This window comes from Triticum aestivum, chromosome 6B (genome assembly GCF_018294505.1).
Source record: "Triticum aestivum cultivar Chinese Spring chromosome 6B, IWGSC CS RefSeq v2.1, whole genome shotgun sequence".
NCBI lineage: Eukaryota > Viridiplantae > Streptophyta > Magnoliopsida > Poales > Poaceae > Triticum > Triticum aestivum.
In genome coordinates, this window is record NC_057810.1 from 306,068,038 (window position 1) to 306,074,386 (window position 6,349).

Consider the following 6,349-nt stretch of genomic DNA (forward strand, 5'->3'; position numbering starts at 1 on the left):
TTTGTGGGCATTGGAATTTTGACCCCTTTGCAGTCTTGCATGCAGAATTTCCTCAATACGTCCTTGAGGTATTTCTCCTGAGATATGAATATCCCATTGCGCTGTTGACGAATTTGAAGGCCATGCCCGAGGGGCTTGCTTGAGGCCATACAGGGCCTTGTTGAGCTTGAAGACTTTGTTAGGATTCTTTGGATCTTCAAAACCTGGTGGTTGAGCAACATATACTTCTTCCTCAAGCTTACCGTTGAGGAATGCACTTTTCACATCCATTTGTTGTAAGATAATATCATGATGGTTAGCATAAGCAAGTAATATGTGAATAGCCTCAAGTCTAGCAACAGGTGCAAAAGTTTCATCGAAGTCAATTCCTTCAACCTGTGTGTAGCCTTGAGCTACAAGTCGTGCCTTATTCCTCACCACAAGGCCATTTTCATCTTGCTTGTTGCGGTAGATCCACTTTGTGCCAATAATGTTGTGCTTGCGAGGATCTGGACGTTTGACCAGTTCCCAGATGTTGTTGAGCTCGAACAGATGTAATTCTTCTTGCATAGCTTGATCCCACTCAGGCTCCAGAAATGCTTCATCTACCTTAGTGGGATCTCTGATAGAGACAAACGCAAAGTGCCCACAAAACATAGATAAATGTGAAGCTTTTGAGCATGTGAGAGGACCTGGTGCTTCAATTTCATTGATGATCTTCTCGATTTACACTTCGTTTGTAATACGAGGATGAGCGGGTTGTCTTCGAGGAATTTGACCTGCATTTTCTTCAGGAGCATTTTCCTCAGCACCATTTTCTTCAGGTGCGGCAGCTCGACGTTCATCACATTCTGGAATGAATTCTTCAGCAGATTCTTCAGTAGGAATGACGTCCTCGGTGGCTTTGAACTTGATAGAATCCTCAGGTGCTGGTTCATTAGGTAGGTGCTCTCTTTGTGAGCCATTAGTTTCATCGAACCGCACATCCATAGTTTCAACAACCTTGTGAAGAACGTTGTTGAAGACTTTGTAGGTGTGCGAGTCCTTTCCGTAACCTAGCATGAAACCCTCATGTGCTTTCGGTGCAAATTTAGAATTGTGATGAGGATCTCTAATCCAACATTTAGCACCGAAGACTTTGAAGTAACTCACATTGGGTTTCTTGTCAGTGAGGAGTTCATAGGCAGTCTTCTTGAAGAATTTGTGAAGATATACTCTGTTGATGATGTGGCACGCAGTATCAATTTCCTCACTCCAGAAACGACGAGGCGTCTTGTATTCATCAAGCATAGTGCAAGCCATCTCAACAAGAGTTCTATTCTTGCGCTCCACGATGCCATTCTGTTGAGGAGTATAAGGAGCAGATAACTCATGAGTAATACCAAGTTCATCAAGATAGTCATCAAGACCGGAATTCTTGAACTCAGTTCCATTGTCACTCCTGATGTGCTTGATCTTCACACCAAAGTTGGTTGAAGCCCTCGAGGAAAATCGTTTGAAGACTTCCTGCACCTCATGTTTGTAAGTGAAAATGTTTACCCAGGTGTAACGAGAGTAATCATCAACAATAACAAAGCCATATAGAGATGCATCATTTGTAACAGCAGAATAATGATTAGGACCAAAGAGATCCATGTGAAGCAATTCAAATGGTCGAGTGGCAGTCATGATAGTGTTCGTTGGATGCTTGGCCTTTGTCATCTTCCCAGCTTCACAGGCTCCGCATAAGTGATCCTTGAGGAATTTGACATTCTCAATGCCAATGACATGCTTCTTCTTCGCGAGTGTGTGCAGATTCCTGATGCCAGCATGACCAAGTCGTCGATGACATAGCCAGCCTTCTGAAGCTTTTGCAACTAAGCACACGGCCGGTTGTTGTCCTGTAGAGAAATCAACAATGTACAAGTCTCCTCTCCTAAAGCCTTCGAAGACTTTGGAATTGTCAGCTTCCATGATCACAACACAACGATACTTGCCAAAGACAACAACCATATCGAGATCACAAAGCATTGAGACAGACATGAGGTTGTATCCTAAGGACTCGACAAGCATGACTTTGTCCATGTGTATGTCCTTAGAGATCGCAACCTTACCTAGACCCAATACCCGACTTTTGCCTTTGTCAGCGAAGATGATATGCTTCAGATGTGACGGTGATAAGGGAGCATCCATCAATAGATTCTAGTCAGCAGTCATGTGATTTGAACATCCACTATCGAGGACCCACTCATTGGCTTTGGGTTGATCATCCTGCAGATGAATTAGTGCAGCTTACGAACTCATATACTTCATCAGTAAAGAATATGACATCAATATCATCAGATCAATTTCATCAAGCAATAGAACATATAAACAGTATGAGTACGTGTGAATGAAAGTTCATTTCATCATTATTAGCATGCGTCCTATCAGGCACCGTTCAGGTCTCTAGCAAATTCTTCAGTCATTTTGAGCACGACTGGAGACCTGACCCTGTATAAGAGATTAGTTCTTTTTCTTCACCACCCACATCTGAAGGGGTGGCAAAGAATTTATCACTCTGCGAGCACCATATGAGAAAGGTGGCATAGAAGCCAGTCCACTTCGTTTCACATAAGAGGGGTTAGGGTAAGCATATGAATAAGCAGAGAAATTCTTCGAGGACTTATGAACATAATGATTCGAAGAATAATGCATATATTCAAATGAAGGACAACACCGGAAAGAGTGAAGACAATGCAAAGTTGAAGAATTTGAAAAACTGAGGAATTTCAAAAACAAAGAAAAACTCAAATTGAAGATTTCCAACTTTGGGTGGTGGCGTAACCCGCCGTATAAGAAAGCTGATTTCAGACACCGCGTACAACTGTCGTAGGGCTCTGAGAATCAATTTATTCACACTTAGAGGGTTAGTCTTCATTGATTGAAGAAAAACGTTACTTCGTGTGTTGCGCATCTAAGTCGTCAAGTCAGCATAAGTGTTAGGATGTGTGTCCATTTCAGAGAACATTCAAAGATTCTAGGATATTTAGCTCACACTGCAACTTGCTAAATCTCTTCTCATCCAAGGGCTTAGTGAAGATATCGGCCAGCTGGTCTTCAGTGCTAACGTGGTCGATGGAGATGTCGCCCTTCAACACATGATCACGAAGAAAATGATGACGAATCTGGATGTGCTTGGTCTTCGAGTGCTGAACTGGGTTATGAGCAATCTTGATAGCACTCTCATTGTCGCAGTAGAGAGGCACATTCTTCACGTTGACGCCATAGTCATTGAGTGTTTGCTTCATCCATAGCAGTTGAGCACAACACGATCCAGCAACAATGTACTCAGCTTCTTCAGTGGAGAGTGATACGCAGTTCTGTTTCTTCGAGGACCAGCAGACCAAAGATCGTCCGAGGAAATGGCATGTGCCTAACATTGACTTGCTGTCCATGCGATCGCCAGCATAGTTAGAGTCTGAATATCCAATGAGATCAAAAGACGAGCCCTTGGGATACCATAATCCAAGTGTTGGTGTGTGAGCTAAGTATCGAAGAATATGCTTCACAGCCTTATGGTGTGATTCCTTCGGTTTATCTTGAAATCGGGCACACATGCAAACATTAAGCATAATATCCGGCCTAGATGCACATAGGTATAATAAAGAGACAATCATGGAGCGGTATACCTTTTGATCGAAGTCTTTACCATTTTCATCAGTGCATAGATGGCCATTTGTGGGCATTGGAATTTTGACCCCTTTGCAGTCTTGCATGCCGAATTTCCTCAATACGTCCTTGAGGTATTTCTCCTGAGAAATGACTATCCCATTGCGCTGTTGACGAATTTAAAGACCTAAAAATAATTTCAGTTCTCCCATCATAGACATTTGATATTCTTCACTCATCATATAGGTAAATTCATCACTGTATCGTTGGTTAGTACAGCAAAAAATGATATCATCAACATATATTTGGCACACAAACAATTCACCATCATAAGACTTAGTGAAAAGAGTTTGGTCGAGTGAACCGGGTTTGAAGCCTTTCTTCATGAGGAATTCCTTCAAAGTATCATACCACGCCCGAGGGGCTTGCTTGAGGCCATACAGGGCCTTGTTGAGCTTGAAGACTGTGTCAGGATTCTTTGGATCTTCAAAACCTGGTGGTTGAGCAACATATACTTCTTCCTCAAGCTTACCATTGAGGAATGCACTTTTCACATCCATTTGTTGTAAGATAATATCATGATGGTTAGCATAAGCAAGTAATATGCGAATAGCCTCAAGTCTAGCAACAGGTGCAAAAGTTTCATCGAAGTCAATTCCTTCAACCTGTGTGTAGCCTTGAGCTACAAGCCGTGCCTTATTCCTCACCACAAGGCCATTTTCATCTTGCTTGTTGCGGTAGATCCACTTTGTGCCAATAATGTTGTGCTTGCGAGGATCTGGAAGTTTGACTAGTTCCCAGACGTTGTTGAGCTCGAACAGATGTAATTCTTCTTGCATAGCTTGATTCCACTCAGGCTCCAGAAATGCTTCATCTACCTTAGTGGGCTCTGTGATAGAGACAAACACAAAGTGCCCACAAAAGTTAGATAAATGTGAAGCTTTTGAGCGTGTGAGAGGACCTGGTGCTTCAATGTCATTGATGATCTTGTCGATTTGCACTTCGTTTGCAATACGAGGATGAGCGGGTTGTCTTCGAGGAATTTGATTCGCATTTTCTTCAGGAGCATTTTCCTCAGCACCATTTTCTTCAGGTGCGCCAGCTCGACGTTCATCACGTTCTGGAATGAATTCTTCAGCAGATTCTTCAGTGGGAATGACATCCTCAGTAGCTTTGAACTTGATTGATTCCTCAGGTGCTAGTTCATCTATCACAGAAGGTAGGTGCTCTCTTTGCGAGCCATTAGTTCGCACATCTACAGTTTCAACAACCTTGTGAAGAATGTTGTTGAAGACTTTGTAGGTGTGCGAGTCCTTTCCGTAACCAATCATAAAACCCTCATGTGCTTTCAGTGCAAATTTAGAAGTATGATGAGGATCTCTAATCTAACATTTAGCACCGAAGACTTTGAAGTAACTCACGTTGGGTTTCTTGTCAGTGAGGAGTTCATAGGCAATCTTCTTGAAAAATTTGTGAAGATATACTCTGTTGATGATGTGGCATGCAGTATCAATTGCCTAACTCCAGAACCGATGAGGTGTCTTGTATTCATCAAGCATAGTGCGAGCCATCTCAACAAGAGTTCTGTTCTTGCGCTCCACGACGCCATTCTGCTGAGGAGTATAAGGAGCAGATAACTCATGAGTAATACCAAGTTCATCAAGATAGTCATCAAGACCAGAATTCTTGAACTCAGTCCCATTGTCACTTCTGATGTGCTTGATCTTCACACCAAAGTTAGTTGAAGCCCTCGAGGAAAATCATTTGAAGACTTCCTGCACCTCATGTTTGTAAGTGACAATGTGCACCCATGTGTAACGAGAATAATCATCAACAATAACAAAGCCATATAGAGATGCATCATTTGTAACAGCAGAATAATGATTAGGATCAAAGATATCCATGTGAAGCAATTCAAATGGTCGAGTGGTAGTCATGATAGTCTTCGCTGGATGCTTGGCCTTGGTCATCTTTCCAGCTTCATAGGCTCCGCATAAGTGATCCTTGAGGAATTTGACATTCTCAATGCCAATGGCATGCTTCTTCTTCGCAAGCGTGTGCAAATTCCTCATGCCAGCATGACTAAGTCGTCGATGCCATAGCCAGCCTTCTGAAGCTTTTGCAAGTAGACATACGGCTGGTTGTGGTCCTGTAGAGAAATCAACAATGTACAAGTCTCCTCTCCTAAAGCCTTCGAAGACTTTGGAATTGTCAGCTTCCATGATCACAACACAATGTTACTTGCCAAAGACAACAACCATATCAAGATCACAAAGCATTGAGACAGACATGAGGTTGTATCCTAAGGACTCGACAAGCATGACTTTGTCCATGTGTATATCCTTTGAGATCGCAACCTTACCTAGACCCAATACCTGACTCTTGCCTTTGTCAGCGAAGATGATATGCTTCAGATGTGAGGGTGATAAAGGAGCATCCATCAATAGATTCTTGTCACCAGTCATGTGATTCGTACATCCACTATCGAGGACCCACTTATTGGCTTTGGGTTGTTCATCCTGCAGATGAATTAGTGCAGCTGACAAACTCATATACTTCATCAGTGAAGAATATGACATCAATATCATCAGATCAATTTCATCAAGCAATAGAACAGATAAACAGTATGAGTACGTGTGAAATGAAAGTTCATTTCATCATTATTAGCATGCGTCCTATCAAGCACCGTTCAGGTCTCCAGCAAATTCTTCAGTCATTTTGAGCACGACTGGAGACCTGA